Consider the following 22877-nt stretch of genomic DNA (forward strand, 5'->3'; position numbering starts at 1 on the left):
ATTTTGTCAAAGAGATAAACAGGACCCAACTGAATAAAGTCCCTAATGGCCAAAACTGGAACAATTTGAACAGCAAAATAAATAAAACAGTACTAGATTATAACCCAAAGTACAAAATACGTATCTATGAGTCCATTCTTATTAAACCTGTAACCCCAGTCTACCCAAGAGAAAAACATCAGACTAATTACAGTTGAGGCCAATCCTACAAAACACCTGACCAGTACTCCTTAAACTGCCAAGGTCATCAAAAACAAGGAAAGTGTCAAAAATATCATGACCAAGAGGAGCCTGAGGAGACATGACAATTAATGTGATATATGCTGAATGGGATCCTGGAACAGAAAAAAGGCTATTGGGTAAAAGTACAAAATCTGAATAATGCATGGACGTTAGTTAATACCAATGTGTCAATATCAATTCATTACTTATAACAGATTGCCCATACTAATGTAGCATGATAATAATAAGAAAAACTGGATACCATGTATATGGGAGCTCTGTATTCGCTTCCCAATTCTTCAGTAAATCTACAATTGTTCTAAAGAAAAGGGGGTTAACGTGATCTGATTGTGAGGGTTTTGACAGATGCATTGTAGCAAATGCTTATTGCATTTGCTTTGTTTTATGTCTCTAATGATTTTTAGAGTTCCCACCATATCTACCACTTGCTTCCTAGAAACAGCCTTTGAACCTAAAGTGCTGACCTGAATTGCTTCCTGAAAAGCCTGAAAAAATTTAACCTTTATTTCATCCAAGAACAGTACAGTAAAATGTTTTTAGGAGATAGATCTGAATGTGTAGATATCAGTTCCTAGTTGAACATATTTATGTCTGCTACCTACACATACTTCCTCCAGAAAGGTGCTTCTTTATTTTTACAGACCCTTGCAAGGTGAAGCAACTCTAAATATGAAGAACATGGCAGTACTTGGAGGTGGGTAGCTCTATTCTATCAAATGCATCTGATTTCAGAACTATGAGTTAGCAAGGGAGAGTTGTGACACAGTCCAGATTAATCAAATAACCTTAAGTCCCCTAGCTCAACATTTTTTTCTCCATGCCTTCTGGGAACCACAGGGTTTTTGTTTGGTTGGTTGGTTGTTTCCTTCAGCAAATATCTAAATCAACTCTTTACATAGTCCAAGATTCATATCCACAGAATGGCTATTAAATGAGAATTAAAATAGTATTTGACTTATAGACTATAAAGGTTGAATGAGTTCATGTTTGTGAACATTAGTCTACTCTGTAAAGTGTTCTGCAGATGGATGCACCTAATATTATAGTTATTGTAACCACTGTCAGTTAACTGTAACTTTTTAAAAAACACTTATCCTGTTAAGCCAAAATCATTCTTTTCCATAATTGTTGTACCAGCTGGCAATAATGAATTCACACAGATGTAGATTCCAGTGCTGGCCCTCTTATTTATGCTGGCCCTCTTATTTACAAGATAGGACCTTGGAAAATTATTTCAGTTCTCTACTCTCATTTTCCTCATTGATACATAATGGCAATAATTTCTGCCTTACAGGGACATTATAAATGTGATAATATTGGTTAAAATGTGCCTGGTTTAAGTATGCAATGAATCGTAATGTTTATTATTCATATTAGTTTTACTTCAGAATTCAACAATAGTTGAGGGGGAATATGAGCTCCAAGCCGTCCAACTTCCTTTCAGTGCTTTATAAAAATACATCTGAACCTCCATTTGCAAGTAAGTAATAAAGAGGTAAAGAGTAGTGCAATTCTGTTACTCTTATTTCGCCATCTGAGAAGACATCAGCAGGAAGCCTGCGGCAGGAAATCTTTCTTTGGCAAATAGCTTATGTCTCATAGTGGAGTCACATCATGTAAGAAGTGATTTCCCCTAATTGTCAGGAAATGGAAAATTCTGTTAGCATGCATTTGCTTTATAGAGGCTCCATATTAAGTAGAAGGGGAATATACTCTGAAGGCTCACAGGAATAGTTTAAAATCCTCCATCCAGAGTCTAAGTATAGTGTTGCTCAGACTGAGCAGTGGACATCTGTTTAGATATTGTTTACAAAGTTAATCATATGAATGGTGTCTCCTGGTGAAGTGAGATGACTTGACAACTGTTTCCATGTACCCTACCAATTAATAATCAGAGATTTCATAGTTATCTTAAGATCAGAATGCCCAGATATCTGTACCTTAATGTTTTCTTTAGGTTAACTCATTGGATATCAAACTTGAGTGTGCAAATGAATGAGTCAATTACAGGTATAAAATTTAAAAATATTTTTTGATTATATTGATCTTGACCTCAGGAGCTGGCTTTAAAATTTGTCTCTCACCCTACCCTGCCTTAACCTTTGACTTGGCTGTATTCAGAGGTGAAATCTTAAGTCAATAGAATGTTTGGAAATGATTAGCTCAATTTAATTTCTCCTTGACATATCTGATTATCTGGACCAGATTTTTCATCCATCAGCATACATAGAAAATGGCTGTCGATCTTTTAAAGCTTTCCCACTGGTCAGCAATATCATTTGATATTATACATGGTTGAAAAGCTATTGTGTTCTTACGTGCTTATTAGGAGAAAGAGCAAGAAGCAAGAGAGGAAGCATGTACAGCTAACCAGCATATTTCACAATAAAAAGTTGTTTTCATTTCCCTTTCTCTCAAAGATATTCTGTTGTGTTTGGGTTTTTGCTATGACCTGTAGTTATGAGGTTGGTTTTCTACTTATCTTTTAGCTTTTTCCCTTTGCCATAGGGAAAACTGAAAATCATGTCCAGATGAAAATCTTCTAGAAAAGATTGACAATTTTTCTTGCCATTATTTTATAAAGGAGTCACAAAACTAATTGTTTGGTCACTTGTAATGCTTTTTTCGTATTATCTTGTAGTAAGCCAAAATAAAGTCAACTGTAACCTCTCTAGGAGGTAGGGGCCCACTGTAAACTTGATATTTTTTGATAGCTCATTCAAGTCCAGCCAGCTCATTTAACACCTGGGTGCCCTATAGCATGGCGCCTGGAAGAAGCTTTTCTCCTCAGTAAACGGTAGCTCAGACTATTTCTTTATTTCTGCAATTCTTAGATCTGTCATCAATTTAGTAATGCTTTGGGGTGGGGGAGAAACCCTTGCAATACTGTCATGGTCAGGTTCATGTGTCAACTTGGCCAGGTGGTGGTGCCTGTTTGTCTGGTTGGGCAAGTGCTGGCCTGTCTGTTGCTATGAGGACATTTCATAGAATCAAGTCATGATCACGTCAGCTACATCCACAGCTGATTCCATTTGTAATCAGCTAAGGGGAATGTCTTCTTTAATGAATAATGCTTAATTTAATCACTGGAAGCCTTTTAAGGAGGATTCAGGAGAGACAGGTTTTCTTCCTGCTTTGGCCAGCGAGCCTCTCCTGTGTAGTTCGTCCAGACCCTCCATTGGAATCATCAGCTTCATCACCTGCCCTACAGATTTTGGACTCTACGTTCCCACATGAGACACTTATAAATTTTATATGTACAAACATTTTCTGTTGATTCTGTTTCTCTAGAGAACCCTAACTCATACAAATACCAAGTGATTATTAGATGAATCCCATTTTCAGAGATGTGTAAGATATAATAATATGCACATCTTATAGTATCAGTATGGTGATGAAATGTTGATAACTTTGATGATGACATGGGTAACGCTCCCCTGGAATCTCAGCTTCCTTGTTGAAAATGTCTGTATTCATGAGACACAATATCTAACTTGGCTAGTATATCATGCTATCAGATTTTGTTATTTGTTTTAATGTAAGAGTCCAGCCATTTAATCATCTTATCATCTTTCATTATCCCTGTTATATAGGCTAGATAATAAACAACATATCAAACTTTTTTACTAGTTAGTAGGGGTTTTATAAAATTGAAGTGTGATCAAGTTCCTCTGTTTATGATAGTCACTGAGTCAGAAAGACCCTTAGGACTCAATGGTTTAATTATACAGGTGATCAATCTGAAGTCTAAAGCAACTAAGTCCAAAGGTTGAACCGTTTCTTGTGTTTTTTAAATATGTACGTATATTTACCTCTCATTTTAGGAAAGAAAGAATGATAGCTGCTCACAACCGTACCGTACACAGAGTAGCTACCCAATAAATGCTTGTTAGTGTGTTGTGCAACAAATACTTAAATAAACACCTACATAAAAATAAAATTTGTATTAGTCATATATGGAGGCTCCTAACTTGTTACAGTTTCTGTCTTCCCCAGACTAGTTTCTTGTGAATCACTCTTTTAGGAAAATGCTCTGATCTTCAACTGGAAGTGATTTTTAGTACTGTTTCGAAATTCTCACATATGGTCATCTCCTTCCTTTAGCTTCTCTGTTAAGTAGTTATTGATCCATTAACATGTTCTTAAAAACATTGGAGGAAACACATTCTTAAAGAACACTGCTAAAGCAAATAACCCATTTACTATGTGAGGCGTTCCCTATCTGTCCTGTTGTTTAAGACTAGTTTTAATCTGAAATGAGAAATATTCCTATTCCTATCATATTTTTCCCCTTTCTTGATTTTGATAATGACTAATCTTTACCTTAAAGAACAGTTTTGTTTAAACAAATAATGAAGATTTCCTTTGGTACTTCCTCCTCCCAGTTAAAGGCACAACATTTATCTATTTATTTAAGCCAGAAATCTATTCTTATTCCTGACATCATATAATCACCAAGTCCTGCTATTTTATATCAAAATATTTCCTCAATCCTCCGACTTCTTTTCTATCTCTGTTATCACTGTCCTGGTTCAAGTTGTTATCACCTCTTCAATAGTCCCAATCCATTCTTATTGAGTTCCAACCAGCCTTTCAACTGCTCCCTAGGAAATGCTAATCTGACCACTCTACTTTCAAGGGAATGCCCTCTTGCCACAGAATGAAGTTCTATTGCACAGCATGGCATATAAAACTCCATGATGTGGTCCCTTTATAAATTTACAGTCTCTTCTCTGCCGTAGTCACACTGAATGACTTACCCTCTTACAACCTGTTGTTTCATGGTTCCATGATTTTTTTTTCTCGACTCTTTTGAACTCCCATACCTTCCTCCAATACCACCACAACATGTGTATCTATTTTGTGCTTGTTATGTTATATTGAATATAAATATATTTCTGTTAGTTTAACACATAAATATGTCCCTCAAGTGTAGGGACCATGCTTTATCCATTATTTTGTTTCCAATGGGTGTGATTTATTTAATTTTTAAAAATATCTCAAATTGGTCTTGGTTGTCATTTAAGCATTCTATTGTTTCTGCCTTTGGACAAGTCCTTGCTGAACTCTTCCTTTCTCCAGGACAAAGATACATCCATAATTTTTCTGATATTCTTATGTTAACAGTCATGCATTGGTGAATAAAATGAGCTAAATGTGATACACATATGAAGTCACTTCCTTCCTCTCTCTGGGCTTGGAAATGCTTTTTTCTTAATCTCTTCTTTAATAAATAACTAGAATAGTACCTTAGCAGATTGCCAACCCTCATAATATAATTGTTGGGTTAAAATGAGCTATAATAATAGTGATTCCAGAATGTTGTTGCCATTTGTAATGATTTTAGCTCTTCCACTTGATTTTAGTCACAGGAATCAACTTAAAATGCCTTTGTATGACATTCTTTAATTGTTTTCAGTTAGCATAGCTTGGATTCCACGCTCCTTGAAAGAATGCTCCTAGGAGCATTCTTCCTAGGCTAATGGAATTTTGACAACACTTCCATGTTCGTTAACATTTATTTGGTGCTAATTAACGCTAGTACTATAAATACAGACCTTGCCTTAGAAAAGATCTCATTTTGGAGAAACAGAGAGGAACCCAATTCAGAGATGTCCTACCAAAGGTACACTTAGTTTAGGAAATTCAATTATAGTTGCAGGTACAAAAGGGAGAAAATGAGGGCAAAGAGCAAACATCTTAAATGCTGTGGGAAATTGTCCATCATTCATTCCATTTACTTGTACACTTGGGTGATTCTGAGATGGAAAACTTGAATCCCTTAATTGGTTTCAATTTATGCAGAAATATACAGGCTTGATATTTAAAATAATATATCTTCTCCTTAATGGAGATCCTAAGAATTTTCACAGACAAATTTAAGTATGATTAATTTCTTTTGCATTATGTGGTGACTTCAGAACTGGTATCCAGGAAAACATTGTTACTCAGTGTATTTTGATCTCTAGCAGACCGATTTTTACTAATTGTTACTTCCTCATAGAAGCTTTTTCTAATCTTATAAATTTTATCAAAGTTTGTATTTATTTGTGACTATGATGCCCGTCTTCACTAGATTATAAGCACCATGATAAGAGACCATATATACTTTGTACTTTCTCATATCATTAGCTTTTAACAAAATGTCCAACCCTTAATAAGAACAATAAATATTTGTTGGGTTGATAAATGGAGTCATTGCCTTTTCAACTATATTTTCTCTTTGATAAACTTGTTTATTTCCAATGCATTTGTAATATTTAATTCTGAATTTTTTCTGTAACTTATATATTAATTTTATTAAAGTTTGTGATTAATTCAATATACGTGATTTAATTTATTAAATCCATTAATTAATAGTAAAATTTATTTAAAATAAATACAAATGTATTTCATCTCAAAATTTTATGAATATTGGGCAGGGGGGTATAAGGGTATTTCAGTGGTAGAATTCTCACCTGCCATTCAGGAGACCTGGGTTCGATTCCTGGCCCATGCCCTTCCAGACAAACAAGCAAGGAAGCAAACAAACAAAAATTCAACAAATGGTGCTGCAATAAGGGGATACTTACATGGGAAAAGAACGAAATGTGACTGCCCCCGCATACAGCATACAAAAAAATATATTTGCTGAATATTAGAAAGATGGTTTTTTTAAAGGATGAAAACACAGTGCAACAAAGCAATGAAACTGATGTTATTATAGAAACTATAAAATATAAGTTAGTATAATTATGCATTTAATTATCCAGTTTCCAGGTAATTAAATGAATGAGGGGGGTGAGTAATAGGAACCTTTTGGACTGTATAGTTTCTATTACCAAATAAAACAAACAAAGCATATCTCAAGATGCAAAGATTTCTGTGTTATTGTTTTCCTGGTAATGAATCCCTGAAGTGCTCTCTGCTCATTGGTCCTTTAATGAGGAATATGCGGTAACATAATTAATGATAATTTCAACCACAGCTTAGCAAAAGATTCAGGTGTGTTAAGTATGCATTCCATGCCCATTCTCTATAAGTGCTAATGATTTTGAAATCTTATTCAATAGATTTCTGCAGTGAGCCCAATTGCTATGATTGTTTTTTAAAGTAACATAGAATACCCAAGGAAGCACAAGTTAATAACCTCATTAAGTTTGTGACTCTTGAATATTAGGTATCTCAAGTAAGCCTTTGGGCCTGCAGATAATTCCTGGTTGAATTATCTGCTAAGTGTCTAAAGATTCCATAGTTTTTGCTGTTGATAAAGATCAGTTTTTAAGCATCAGCAGTATGTACATGAGATTAGAATTGGCATGAGACGCTTAGTGTTTCAGAGCTTCATGTTTTTTGTTTCTTAGAGAGGTGGGTCATCGGTGCATGCGTGTGGATCATGTTTTCCTGCTAAGGCATCTAAATAAATACTCAGAAGAGAGGTCATCTTGTGCTATATGATATAATATGAGCAAAACAAGACGAGTTGATCAAAAACATTTTAGGGCAGTTCTGGCCAATTAATTTAATCAACCTCAGAATAACTCAGCCCCATTACAACTGCATCTGGTGGGCCCAATTTAGTGATTAGCACCTACCTTTCGTGAGGGCTTATGTAGAATTGAAATTTAAATGTTGGAAAATTCTTAGGAAATTCAATTGCTTTAACTACCCTAAATTATTTCAATAGCAACTTAGTGAATATTCTTTTTCTGAATGTTGTTTCATATTTTACTAAACCCAAAGCATGCTATACTGAACTCAAAATGAAATACCTTGTCATTCATCTTTGTCACTATTAGTCACAGTCTAAGATTGATGGCTATTGAATAGTTGGAAGAGAATTGTTCAGCTCTCTATTTTAATGATATATTTTGATCAATGACCGGGTGCTTCTTTGGGTGGATCTGTTCATGATATCATTCTGGGATATACAAAGAACACCTGTTAGAAACTTAGACTTGTATAAATATGTTCAATAATTATTACTTCTGTTGTGCTGGCTTGGTCTCAAAAGGCTGGATTGGTCTTTTGTTGCTCAGATGTAGCCTCTCTCTCTAAGTCAACTCAGCGGGTGAACTCATTGTTCTCCCCCCTATGTGGACATGACTCCCAGCGGTGTAAATCTCCCTCCCTGGCAGTGTAGGACAGAACTCTCAAGATTCACCAGGACCCAGCATTGTGGGATTCAGAAAGCCTTCTTGACCAAAAGGGGGAAGAGAGAAATGAGTAAAATAAAGTTTCAGTGGCTAAAAGATTTCAGAGTCGAGAGATTATCCTGGAGGTTATTCTTATGCATTATATCCTTTTTTAGTTTATGGTGTATTTGGAGTGGCTGGAGGAAAGCACCAGAAGCTGTTGAGCTGTGTTACAGAAGCTTTGATTTTTGAAGATGATTGTATAATGGTATAGCTTTTACAATGTGACTGTGTGATTGTGAAATCCTTGTGTCTGATGCCCCTTCTATCCAGGGTATGGACAGATGTGTAAAATATAGTGATAAAAAATTAAATAGTAGGGGGGATAAGGGTTAAAATAAATTGGGTAGATTGAAATACGAGGGGTCAATGTGGGCGGTAAGAGGAATGGGATGTGTGACTTTTTTCTTTTTATTTATTTTTCTGGAATGAGGCAAATGTTCTAAAAATGACCATGATAATGAATACGCAAGTATGTGTGATGTTATTGTGAGCCATTGTCTGTACACCATATATGGACTGTATGTGTGTGCATGAAGATTTGTCAGTAAAAATATATTTCAAAAAAAAGTCTGGCTTGGATAAACATTCAAAACTGAAGCAGACCAGTAGTTGGAGAAAATAAGGGAAAACCTAAGGATTAGAACTGAATGCTTGAATGATAGCATGTCATTCCCACCAATTTTGTTTTATAAATTCTTATTCTAAAAATATTGCAATTCAAATTAAATAAAATTTTCACACAGTTAATGTGTTTGATGAATGAACTGTCTGAGAATTTTGCTATTGCAGTCAACTTTAATTTCTTTAATTTTCTGGAAACTATGGTATTAAGAAATAGGATAAATATAATTTTTATGGGGTATGTTGTGCCTACTTAATATCTGGCTAACCATGATTTTGAGCTTTATGTGGTATTGAGAAAACATCTAATTTTTATCTTTCCTTTTTAATGTAGTGAGAACATTTGCTATACTTAGATATTCACATAAACCTCGTAAGGTAAATGATATGTTCTATTTTGATTTAGAAAAATATCCCTAAGACTCAGCATAACAATTCTAGGGTTAGAGTTAAAGTGCCTAGAAGATTTTGTACAAAGTAGGTACTCCACAATAAGTGTTCAGTGAACACATCCAAGAGTGTCTTTAACAGCTATCTCTAAACTCTGTGAAAGCTGCCTAAAATCTCTTAGTGTAACTTCACGTTACATCAACATCTGAAATACCTTTAACATTTCAGGAATTAGTTCAAAGGAAAGGAATTGTGCCCAGGGCGGGCCAAGGTGGCTCAGCAGGCAGAGTTCTCACCTGCCATGCCGGAGACTTGGGTTTGATTCCCAGTGCCTGCCCATGCAAAAAAAAAGAAAGAAAGGAATTCTGCCCAATACTCAAATATGATAAATGATTTAATAATTTAGACATAAGATAGGTCTCCAAAGCAGTCTGTGGTTAGTCAAATATTTTCCATCCCTTCTTCTCTTAAGCAACATTATCCAGTTTCGTATGTAGACTCCCTGTTAATTTAGTGCTCATGATGAGGTATTAGAACTTTCCCTTGGTATTGCTGCCTTAAAAAATGGTAAATGAAACAAATGTAAACAACAAAATAACTTAAATCAATTATGTTTTCAAGTGATTTATATAGTCTTCTGTATCTTTATTCTAAGTCAATATGAATTTACTACAAAAGATTATTTTTATATTAACTCAGTACCTATATTTGTGGTGAACATTATTTTCATATTCTATTGAACTAAAAATATACCATAAAATGCCTTGTCTTAATCTCCTGTTTATATCCTTGACAGATAAATAAAATAGGCTATTTGGGCTAGCCGGCATCTCACATCTCTTTCAGCTAAATGTAGCTATTTTATTCAGGATTCTTAAATTTCCGTTACTATTATTTGTGGCCTGTTATATATTTTTTGAAATTACAAGAGTTCAAATGAATTAATATGATGCAATATATCATATATATCACAAATAAAGCTAACTTAGCAAACACATTTTCAGTGAAACTAAAGCTCAGAGAGTTTAAGGCCCCACTTTTGATTCCCAAAACTGACAGCTATAGTGTGGGCATTGGGTCCTGTTTCCAATCTAGTCACTTTGTATATATATATTTTTTTTATTGAGAAATCTTCACACATATGTAGTCTATCCACAGTATTCCATCAGTGACTCACAATACTATCTCATAATTGTGTAAGTCTTGTCACTTCTGTGATATTCTGCTGCCTTCCAGAGAAGGAACATTCACTTTAAGTGCTGGTGTGACCATGACCAATTATTTTCCTCTGGAGTTATTGGTCTTACTGGTCTCTTCATTCTTTCTTCTCTGATGCTTTCCAACCTGTAGCCTCCTAGGTGTGGTTTCACATCCACTGGTCCAGTAGAAGCCTCTGAGAAGGAGAGTTAACCATTTGTCAATTTTATGGGGTGAGAAAATTTGACTCGCATAGAAATATCTCAAACTTATTTGATCATGGAACACTTTTTAAGTTATATTTCTTGCCAGATTACTACACTGAAAATATACCTTCATGAAATCAAGAGAAATTATTCAAACTAACATTAAAATAGAAGGCAAAATGATCTCATAAGTTAATTAATTGCTACAATAAATTATCAAAACTTGACTTACTTTTAATATACAAAAAAAAAAAATGTTGAAGTTGTAAGAGCCCATGCCAGAGTCTAAAACCATTTAGTAGACAGCATTCAATGCGAAAGTGAGTTAATAAATGCCGCCTGTATCTCCTTGCTGGCAAAACATTGTGTCTCTATATATCAAGTGATTGCCAATGGTTTCCTTATGTTCATAGAGGGGGCAAGCTCTAGAATCAGATTCTCTGGATTTATATTTCAGTTTTATCAATTACTAATTGTACAGTTTTGAGAAAATTATTTAAACCTACTAAGCCTCATTTTCTTCATCTAAAAATGGGATAATAAGGATAAAATATGTGTAAAGTACTTAGTACAGTGCCTGATAAAAAGTAATAAACATGTGTTAGCTATTAAAAACAGAGAACAAAAGGGGAGAGTAATGATTCTTGGTAGGGAGCCAACTTTGGTATTAGTTAAGTAGATAAAATAGTATTGTCCATGAGGTTGAGTTTCAGGATAATCATTGGGTGCCCTCAAGGGCCATTGTTAATATCTCACTGATGTTAGCTTTTTGCAGAACAATGATTAGAAATAATGATTTAGGTATGAGAACTTCTTGTATATCTAATTATAGCATTTTTCCTTGCATGGTGTGGGAAAAGGTCTTTATCTTAAAAATAAAATAGAAATCAAAGGAACATAAAAGGACCAAAGAAAGGAAGAACCTTTAAGAACCTCATTAAAAAGCTAGAAAACCAGCTAAAACTTAACCTCATGGTTCTATCAGATTAAATATATTCTTCAGAGTTTATTGAAAAATAAAACTTTCTCTGTTACCCAATATTAAGTTTTCCTCATGTATAACAAGAAGAGTAACTGAGATTGAAAAGAAAAAGAAAAAACAAAGCAAAAGATTCAGTTGAATTCCATAATATCAATATATTTATCTTACATTTAGACTACATGGAGTACTTATATTGACATTATCATGTGCATATGTTAATAGACAAATCATCTCATTAAAAGTGAACTACACTTATGTAGGCCAACTTGATACAACTTTCAAAGGATGAGGTTTGCTCAAAGACAAGCTTAAGGGTCCAGGGTCATAAATAGAGTAAGACTGACTACAGAAATCTCAATTCATAAATTTTGAAACAGAGTGAGTTTGTCAGAGCTGAAGAAACATCTTCAAGGGGCTCTAAGAACTTTGTTTTACCTGCTCATATTTAAATGAAACTATAACTCTAATCAGATGTTGCTTCCCTCTGTTATACTGTTGTCTTCCAAAAAAACCCTGCAGACCAAGAATTACTCATTTTCAGCATAAAAATACCAGGAATGACATAGGACAATATATTTTTGCTCACAGTACTCTAACTCCTTGCCCCTTGACTAATGAGACCTGATTGGTCCTTTATCATACATGGAATTTATCTCCTGAATCCCAGAATTTCAGCTTTTTTCTTGTTTCTTTATTTCCTGACTTCCAGGGTTTGGATTATTGAGTTCGGACCTTTGCCCAGTACTTTCCCAGATGTTTCTGGTTTTTTTTGTTTGTTTGTTTTTTTGTTTCCCAATTGATTAATAAGATGGTGTTGTTATGTCTCTCCCAGTATGATGAATTATAGCCTGGGAAAGTTTTTATTCCTAAAAAAAGTTTCAGAATAAAGTTTATACACCCAGAGATATTTCTTTAAATCATACTAAATGATATTTCATATTAATGAAAAAAACTTCAATCATTTTGGTTTAGGAAACAGACATCTACATTAATATTTCTACAGTGAAAGAAGTTTTAACATGCAGGCAGATCCATGAGCTATATTTGTATTTACTTACACTTAACCCACAGATAGAAGTTCACCGTCAATCTTTTAGATGAATTTTGTGCCCTGACAATTAACCTTCAAAATGGAACCATAAGTTCCCTGCTTCTTGAGAAAGATCTCAGTTACATATCACACAGAGAAAATGATGATAAAAATTAGATTTAAAAATGCAACCTTGCTATATACTGGTTAATTCATTAATTTCCTACCATCGATGCTTTCACGGTTTTGTAATTTTTCTGCAGACCTAAGAATAGCATAATCTTTTTTTCCTGGAAATTGAAATCAAAAGACAAATGGCCACAAAATTTCAAATAAAATTAAATCCCACTTGCAGAGGGTGGTTATAAATCATAATTTATACTTTTATATGAGCTCTTCGAAAAGGAGTGGGAAACATGACTCTCATCAGATCCTGTATATTTTTCAAAAGAAGGGTAATTTGGGTAAATGTTTCCAGACAGGATAAAGTTAAAAAGAAGTGTGTATATATGTGGTAACAGAGGGCATGAAAGAAAAGAAGAGTTTAAACAGAATTACAGTTCCTGCTTAAATGAAACTTCTAAATATTTCAGAAAATATATAACTGTTCATATCTTCTATATATAGTTCAGGAATAAGATTTTTCATTGAGAAGAAAACTGCTGAGAATGTTAAAAACAGGAAATCAAAGCCAAAATAATAGAAGGGCAGGCTCTAATGAAATCCTTGTTTTCTGCTTGGAGAGTTTCACATACTGCTGAATACCCAAGTATAAAAAAAGTCCCATTTGTTGTTTACCAGGAAGTGGTTGATCAGAAGGTTTTGAAAATGACACCATCTGCAATTACTATTATTTGCCTCCCTCCTTCCCACAAAATACAAACACACACGCACCGTCATTACCTTCCTTTTAAAAGCTACCTTACAATTGGGCTGTTTCCAGACAAAAACAGCAATTCTCTGTTGACTTTTCACCTACCCTTATTCCTTCTGCTTTATAGATGAGTTTGACAGGTAATGCAAACAGTTGAAGTGGAAAAAAAGGATAGAATGTGATACAACTTGGTTTAAATTTGTTTTCTCCATTTTTATGGGGGCATGGGTTAGATATTATTCATATACTAAATAAGAGCAACTTAACAATTATATAGCATAACAGTTGCATATGGCCTCTGCCTGTTATCAAGGTTGTATTTGGCAGATGAAGGAGACACTTCATCTAAAGGGGAAGCATTCTCTCAGCTCCAGATAATTGCTGTCATCCAAAGTTTTAGGCCCAGCAATGTCAGCTGTCTTAGGTGTTTAAGAGAATGAGAAAATCCAATCTTTATATGCAAACTCCCATTTTTAAATCTAGACTCACAAATCAAAGTTCTATGCCATGATGAACAGGAGGCCAGTGTGCAACCACAGATGACCATTTCCTGCCCTCAAGTTTTTCACATTCCAGTATCTTGCTACTTAAAATGTGATCCTTGGACCAGTGTCATCAGTGTCACCTGGGAGCTTATTAGAAATGCAAAATCGCAGACCCTTCCCTAAACCAACTGAAATAGAATCTGCAGTTCAACAAACCCCTAGCTGAGTTGTAGGTTCATATATATTTGAGAAGCACTTATTTAGTAGTCATTCAGAAAAACACATTGACTTTGCTCTAAATGCCATAACTTTAAATTATTTGTCTTTCACTATTTCTTTTCCTTTAGTGAATTCCCATCCCCACTGTCAACCTATCACTGATGCTTGGTCTAGCCTAGAGAACAGCTAATCTTAACTCTTGTGGAAGTAAATCTTCAGTGGCAACTACAGGGTGTCACAGTAAATGATGAGAACATAGTACCATATCACATCCTTCCTATAATTTGATAGCAGGTTTAAGTGCTTTCTGGCATTCTCTATGTAATCCTGGAGCACTGACCCATTCTCTACTACCCTTTCTTGCCATTTAACATCCTTTCCGCTCTCTCATATTCCTTACATGCCTGCAAAAGGAGCCCTTTCCTAGTTAGGCCTTGGCAACATTTCTGTTGGCCTCAGTTTCAAGTTACTTTGTCATAGTAATTTGAATTGCAAGCCCGTAAGCTGTCCTTGGCTTATTCTCTTCTGGCAGCAGGGGCTCTTTCTTCTGCCATCCATTCATAAGCTGCACTCATGGCTTGCATCAGCCAATTCTCGCCTCTTTTTTTTTTTTTTTTTTTCATTGTATAAAACTAGGGAGGGGGTATATTGGGCAGTTGGTATGATATGTATGCAAAATATATAGATATATGTAGATATTCATTGGCATTGGCATTCCATTATTCAAAAAAGTGTGTGAATTGTTATAATTCGAATGAGGTCTCAAGAGGGGAAATCCATGTATTTATCGCAGATTCTATTCTTGTTGAGTTCAACCTCCGATCTCATGTTCCTTTGTTTCTTCATAGCTCTGTCTCCAAGTGGTCTACCTCTCAGCTAACCTAAACTAGAGTGCTTTAGCTCACCAGTAATTTTTATCACAAGTACCCATGTTTTGGAAGGAATTTTATTGCTTTTGAAATTTATGTTTCATTTGTTGCTGCATAAGCATAAATGAAATTTATGTTTCATTTGTTACTTATTAACTACCATTGCAGATTATTGACTTATTAACTACCATTACAGATCATTGTATACTCACTTTATAGAAACGATTTTAATGATAGTAGTATACAGCTAACTAGCATAAGGCCACATACAGCTATCAATCAATTGAACCAGGACTGGATCTCTGGCCTTTGTTATTTGCTATGTTTTATCATGATATCTCTCCCAAATGCGATAAATTCTTGAAATACTTTTGCATTTCATTTTATTTCAACACATCAAATTCATCAAACTAAACATCTCTAAATTGAATATATTTTTATCATAGGTTTAAGCATGCCTGAAAAAGATTTCAAATTAGGAAAAATGTGATATGTATTTAGTAAAAATGTGATATGTATTTCCATGTATTTCTCCTATGTCTGCAATAGGAGAAAATGAATGAATATACAAATTTACAGAAGTTTAAGGGACTTCAGAATTTTTCAGAACACCTAAATAAACTAATTGAAAATGTGTTCACTCAAATTTAAATAAATGTAAAGGAGAAAACAGGTTGCTTATTCATTCAACAGCTACTTATTAAGTATTAACTATATTAACTCCGCACCCTTCTGTCTAGGCACAGGGTATGCACAGGTCAGGAAAACAGACCCTGACATTGTGGGCTTATGATCTGCTGAGGCACACACAGAAAAATAACCAATTTAATTTCATATAAAACTGGTTATAATTTCTACAAGTGAAAATCATTATAATTGCCTGAAATTTGGACATGTATGAGTTTATTAGAGAAGAGAAAATACTCATTTTGGTGCTTCTAGCTATAAAATAGTCCAGAAGCCAACTACTTCTTACCACTTCCACTTCAATCCAGTCAAATCAAAGCCACCACCATGAATGGTATTTTATTAATAAAACTTCCTGTTTCCTTTCTTCTACTCTTGCTCCTTTCAGTCTGTTCTCAACACAGAGGCCAAAGTAGTCCTGTTAAAATATAAATTCAATATAATTTAAAGCACAAAGCTATCAGAATTTGCTGAAAGGCCATATATAGTATATATATATGAAGACAGAGTCAAGGATAGCACCAAGTTTTAGCTTAAGCAACTAGGATAGAGTTGCTGTGTAATGAGATGGAGGAGAATGCAGGAGGAATGATTTAGGGTGTTATAGCAGAAGCTCACTTTCAAAAATATTAACCTTGAGATGTCTTTTGGATATCCAAGTTGAGATGTTGACTTAGCAGTTGTATATATGCTTCTAGAATTCAAAGGGAGGCAAATACTGGAATTAATTAATTATTTGGGAGTCAGTAACATGGAGGGAGCATTTAAAGCCATGAAACTCGATGAAATATGCAAGAGGAAGAGTATAAACTGAGAAGAGACCTAACTACTGATAATGGGGGGGAGGGGGCTGGGGGACATCACTGTTTAGAGATAAGAGAGATGAGAAAACTACAGAGGTATAACCAGAGAGGCAGGTGGAAATCTGGAGAATGTGGTACCCTAGAAGCCAAGTGAAGGGGGAATCAAAGAGTAGGGAATGATCAACTACATCAAATGCTGCAAATAAGTCAAGAAGATGAGAACTAAAATTGCCACTTGGATTTAACATTTAAAACTCATCATTGGTGCTTGCTTCGGTGGCACATATACTAAAATTGGAACGATACTGAGAAGATTAGCATGGCCTCTGCACAAGGATGACATGCAAATTCGTGAAGCATTCCATACTTTTAAAAAAAAAAGAAAAGAAAGAAAAAAGAAGTGTAAAAGTCATCACTGACCTTGTCAAAGGTAGTCATGGGGAAGGTAAGAGATGGGGTCTGAAAATGCAATGAGCAGATTCTGATGAAAATTATATTTTGAGAGGTATAGAATGACCTGTCCAGGGCTTCTTGAGGAAACTGATATGAACTGGGGCAAAATAAATGAAAGATAATTTCTGAAAGGCTCATCTGATTTCAGGGACAGGAAAGGATGCAGAGTCTAAAATGTTAATATCAGGATAATAAAGTGAGGTATATTTTTTGCATTAGAAATTTGAAAGTTAATATACCTTTTTCAAAATGAACTGCTCATTCATTACCTACCAGATGCCCATAATTTATCAACTTAATTTTTTTAGACTCCTTCAAGTGGAAGCCTCTCTTCTTCAGTTTCTGTTTGGAGTCCCTAACTTTGCTTGAATACGCAGCTCCGAAATATCTCCAAAATGTCTTCTGAGCAGCATGTAGAGGTACCCTTTGAACTTAGTGGTAGTTGCCCACCACATGAACATTTACATGGGCTTGGGGAGGAAGAGTGGCTGTCTGAAACAAGCAATTTATATTCTTAATTTTTATTTCTGCCTTTACACTTAGTTGTTAAACATTGCTTTAAAAAATTAACTCCTATAACCGTAAATGATATTTGGTTGGCAATGGAATTTCTCTTGATCTTTTTTTTAATATTAAAACTTCTTAAGACTTAAACTTCTCTTAGCTTTTGCTCATTCTCTGTCTGGGATGCTTAATTGACTTCTAAACCCACTGTTCTCACTACAAATTGGTTCAGTACCATCAAACCACCGGTCTGATTGGCTGACCATCCGTTTGACTGGAATGAACCATTTTGTTATTTGTTTTTATGTTTTGTACAAAGACACTGATATTGAAACTGAACCTAAGAAAAATATAGAAAATATTATTCTAAAAACTAGGTGGCCCTGAAAACCAAGTCAACATTGAGTAGTAAGACCTAGCAGTACTTATTACATTTACTGTATAACGACTGCCAATTTCTCTTTAATTCTATCTGGACCTCTTTTTGGCCCATTATACTTATTTCTATTCTAACTTTCCTTTTACATTTGTTTCTTGGTGTGTGGAGATGCCATATGAATACTTTAATTTGAATAAGCACCTTATTTTAAAACATAGCTAAGTAAAGGATCTGAGATAAGTATGTGTTTAATGCATAAATCAAGAAATAAGAAGTTATTCTAATACTTCTCAGAAATAGCAAAGTGAATAGACTCTCTCCATGGTCTCTAAGTACTTTGAATATTTGAAATCATTTCATTAAAAACTTATCTTCTGTCAAAACAAACTGTTATACATGTCTTCTGGGACTTGGTACATTTTGAATATCAATTAAAATATCAGGATTCAGCTTCAAGATGAATAAATGTATTACAAGTTATAGAGATTACTTTGGAGAGAAAAGTCAAAATAAATCATCTCTTTATATTTTGCAACTTGTAGTATACAGTGGGAAAAATGATTTTCTGTTCCATGCTTTTCTTTATATCATCAGTAAATCATTTTGTTTTAAAGGAATTCTCTTTGGATTTTAGATTATTCCCACTAATACTATATGTAGAGGGAAAAAATAATGTCATATAATTTTACAAGTAGGAGTCCTTCAAAATAAATTAGTCAACTGACCTAAAATTATAGGACTAGTAAGAACCTAAAGAACTTGAGTAATTTGTCCAAAGTTATAAGTTTGATGCTATAACTTCTTGAATTTTTTCTCCTTTTTCATATTCACTTTCCAGTATATTTAGTTTATATTTTCTCAAATGGAAAAGTAGGTACTCCACTGGATTTTGGCTCCAAATTTAATGACCTTCTTACTCTTACATGTTTTTAGAATTAACTATAATGTGCCTCAGAATCTAGAAATACTATGCTTATCTTTCAGAATAAAAGTTATCTCATTTTATTACTTGTTGAAAGCCACTTTAACTGTGGGTGACCAAAATCATAAAAATATTAACACGAAAATGATCACATGAATTTACTTTTTTGTTGTTAGCACAATGGAAACTTTTTGAGCTAAGCAGAACGTTTTAGATCCCTGGGAACTATTGTCCCTACAATCTAGTATGTAGGCAGCATGCTATGATACCTAGCCCTCTTTGGTCAATTCTGATGAGATAAAGAGTGAACTTCTGATCCAAGCTGCATCACTTCAGTCCCTTCAATCTTGAATCTGTGTACCAAGAGTATAAGTTGGTTAACTGCAGGCACTGAATTTATTAACACATAAACATCAGACCTGGATTTGCAGAGCAAAGAAAGCAGTCTACCCATGATGAGAAGAAAGGAGCAAAGAAAAGCAAGCATGAAAGACCTTTAAAGATAAAGTCAGACACACACACACAGAGAATGGAAGAGAGAAGAGCGAGCAAGCAAGTTTTTGTTCCCAAGGTCTTTTCCAATTAATACCTGCTTGTGATTTTTCCGGACATGGCAGAGTGTCCTTCTGACTGACACACTTCTTTTTTTGCTCAATCATTTTACATGTGTTTGTTTCTTGCAATTGACGTAAACAACTGCTTTTTATTTTTGAATAACACATTGAGACAATTGTTAATACTGCCAGGAAAAAACATATTACTGGCAGGAAAAGACCAGATTTGAGGGGTTAAACATTGTCTCGCAGTATAGTGGCATGTTAACTCTCTGACTCTCAGCCAGGCATTCTGGTTTCAAATTCCTGCTCTACCACACATCAGCTGTGTGATTTGGGCAGGTTTCTTGACTTCTCATCCTCAGTATAATAGAGATAGCAATAACACCTATCTCAAAGGGTTAGGTGAGAACTTAACACGTGTAAGTGTTTAGATGAATGTATATAAGTTTTTAGAGGAATGTCTCAATGAATATATGTGTGTTTGTGTGTGAGTGTGTTAGATGTGAAAACTATTATTGTTTTATAACATGTTTATTAACTCAGACTAAAATAGCAAACATTATATAAATGTTTAAAAAATAAACATCTCACAGAGATGAAATATTTACCCATATAGTTGCCAACTTCCATTGATACATGGCAGTCACCTCTTTCTTCACTTCTGCCGCCATCTTGGTCTAATTATATGGCTTCAGCCACCTTCAAACAGAACCTTCAGACTCCATAACCCCATTCTTTAAGTTTTATTGATTGCCACCCACGTATTAAAAAGCCCAAATGCAAATGCCTGCCTGACTTTCTGCAGCCTTTACAATCTGTTTATCAGTCACTTCTTCCCTTTCCTCTTCAGGCAATTCTCTTTCTTGCCCCTGGCACATGTCTTCTAGCTCTTACTTTAGAATTTCCTGTGTGACAAGCCCGTCACTAAGTAAGCAAAAATAAAACACAAAACTCTTACATCATGGAGTTCCAGAGTGGTGGAGAATGTATGAACACCATAGATTATTGGCAGGTGTATAGATGGGCTACTAAGGGATCACAGAAATAAGATCTCTAGTTTGAAGGGAGTGGTGGGAAGGGTAGAGTCGATAGACATGAAAATTTTCCCTGAGAAGATGTGACTTAAGACTGAAGGTTGTTGAACAAAAGTGAAAAAGAAAAAAAAGTATTCAAATCAGAAGACATAGCACAGGCAAAGACCTGGGGTCATGAATGGTTATGCTCCATTCAAGTAGCGTGTATTTATTCCCAAGTCTATGTCTTTGCAAACTTTATTCATCTTTATACATAGAGCTTCCTCCTATCTTCCTACAGGCTGATGGACCTGGTTGGGGAATTTCCACTAGCCCTCCAGTCTGATCTTACAAGATCCAACTCAACCTGATCTCTGCTATGGAACTTATTCCATAGTCTCTAGATCTTCTGTTTTTTTTTCCTTTTCTGTGAACACACAAGTCACTAGTTACCTCTATCATACACTTTATCCTCTATTAATTTATTTTATTTACCTGTTTTATATATGTATATATGATTCCTCACACAACCTTTTGCAATAAATTTTATTGTACCTGTTTTTCACATAAGACAAATGCTCTGCTACCATTTCCTAAGACTGTAAGCTCCCAAGACGCCGGTGATGTGTCCAGTATATTGGCCACATATGTGATGCTGGGCAGTGGATGGGCTCAATACCTGTGAACTGACTGCAATATTTATTGTCTTGATACCATGACCTATATGCCACACATTTGTAAGTAGTTCTGGGTGCGAACTTTTCTTCTCAATGTGAGTGGTTTAATAAAGGTAGTGGCCAGTATATTAAACAAAGACCGATTTCTACATTATTCTGTTCCACAATATTCTCAAGAGCCAGAAATAAACCATGCCTTGTAAAAACTAAAGAACTGAAGTTAGTTTTTATGGTTTTTAGCATAGTTCTTAGATTTTATTATTTTAAAACATAATGAGCTTTTACTAGTAGCAATCAAAAATTAAGTTTGTCAGCAGGATATTGAAAAACAAAGTATATTCAGAATTGCTCGTTTCTGTACAGACTATTAATTACATGTTGAAGAATATACTTAAATATTGAAATCACCTTATTGTAAATATAACATGGAGCCAAAATCATACGCCTCAAGAAAGTATTGCAGCAAACATGATTTATGACTTTTGAAAGGCTAAATGTATTGCATTTCACTGAAAATCTTGGAAGGCTTCCTTTCTTCCTATCCTTCCCTCTTTCCTCCCTCCTTCCAGCTCTTTCCCTCACCCTTCCCTTCTCCCACCCATTCTTTCTTTCTCTTTTTCCAAATGGTCATCACTTACCAGGATGCATAGAAATGTGTTTGTTTTCTAACGATGTGACAAATGTTTTGTTTTATTGTTTTTAAGAGGGAGGAAATATAATTTAACTAAAAAGAATACGTCCTTGTTGCTGTCTAGCTTATGGCATCTAAATAGGTGTTGGGGATCATATTAATTTCATTTTATGGCAATGCTTCTAATATTTAAAATTTCTACTGTTTTTTTTTCTGAAAATACTATTCATCATGAAAGCGCATGATTTCTTTGATACCTGGCTTAGATAAAACTCTGAGACCCTGATTACTGGAAGGATTCTTCCACTGCTTTGCTATTCACATTTCAGAGTAATATTCAACTTACCATTCTAAGAGATTTTTCTCCCTAGCATTAATGATACAGAAGGGAGCACTAAGCTCCTTCTGTATAATAATATTGCTTTATCTTTACCTGTGAAGTCAGATTGAATAACTTGCATTTGAAGAATTTGCAATAAAAATCAAACTAAATCCCATTGCTCAATGATAATGACAGAGACTTGGAAATGGAAAGACTGGATTCAAATCATGATGCTTCCACTTATTGTCTAACACTGCTCAAGCTGCTCAATTTTTCTCAGCCTCAGTTTCCTTATCTGTAAAATGGGGATGATAATATCTGCCTTGTAGTTTTGTTGTGATGATTAAATTAGATACCACTATAAAAACCCTAATGCAGGTCCGAGCATGTAGAAAGTATCATTAAGTAAAACTCAATGTACCTGAACATGTGCAGCTGAGAGTTTTTCAGGCATGGGTTTTCTTCCTTGATCTTGCCAAGTCACAATTCACTTTAGGGAGGCTTGTTTCCATCCAGATAATGACTCCATTCCACCTAGTCAAAGTGGGTCTCAGTGAAGACTGAAGGGACAAGGAGCTCAAGTGATACCAAACTCAAAATCTGTAAAAAAGAAGTAGTATGTTATTAGGAGATTAG

At 34.7% G+C, this 22877-nt stretch overlaps 1 protein-coding gene, 1 long non-coding RNA gene and 1 other non-coding gene across 6 annotated transcripts in view; 2 read left to right on the plus strand and 1 right to left on the minus strand.

The window, feature by feature from the left end:
• The window catches only part of NAV3 (neuron navigator 3), a 622569-nt gene that overhangs the window by 276289 nt on the left and 323403 nt on the right, over nt 1-22877 (plus strand). The gene's annotated exons all lie outside the window — the stretch shown is intronic.
• LOC143690225 (uncharacterized) overlaps nt 16296-22877 on the minus strand; it is a 52124-nt gene continuing 45542 nt past the window's right edge. The window contains exons 2-3 of the long non-coding RNA XR_013179047.1: nt 22663-22841; nt 16296-16398 (exon numbers count right to left, since the gene is read on the minus strand). This is a non-coding gene — a long non-coding RNA (uncharacterized LOC143690225). The remainder of the gene's footprint in view (nt 16399-22662; nt 22842-22877) is intronic.
• Nucleotides 17048-17154, plus strand: LOC143642935 (U6 spliceosomal RNA). Its single transcript, XR_013155994.1, has one exon. It is a non-coding gene; the product is annotated as a U6 spliceosomal RNA (small nuclear RNA).

This window comes from Tamandua tetradactyla, chromosome 7, assembly GCF_023851605.1.
Source record: "Tamandua tetradactyla isolate mTamTet1 chromosome 7, mTamTet1.pri, whole genome shotgun sequence".
NCBI classification, from domain to species: domain Eukaryota; kingdom Metazoa; phylum Chordata; class Mammalia; order Pilosa; family Myrmecophagidae; genus Tamandua; species Tamandua tetradactyla.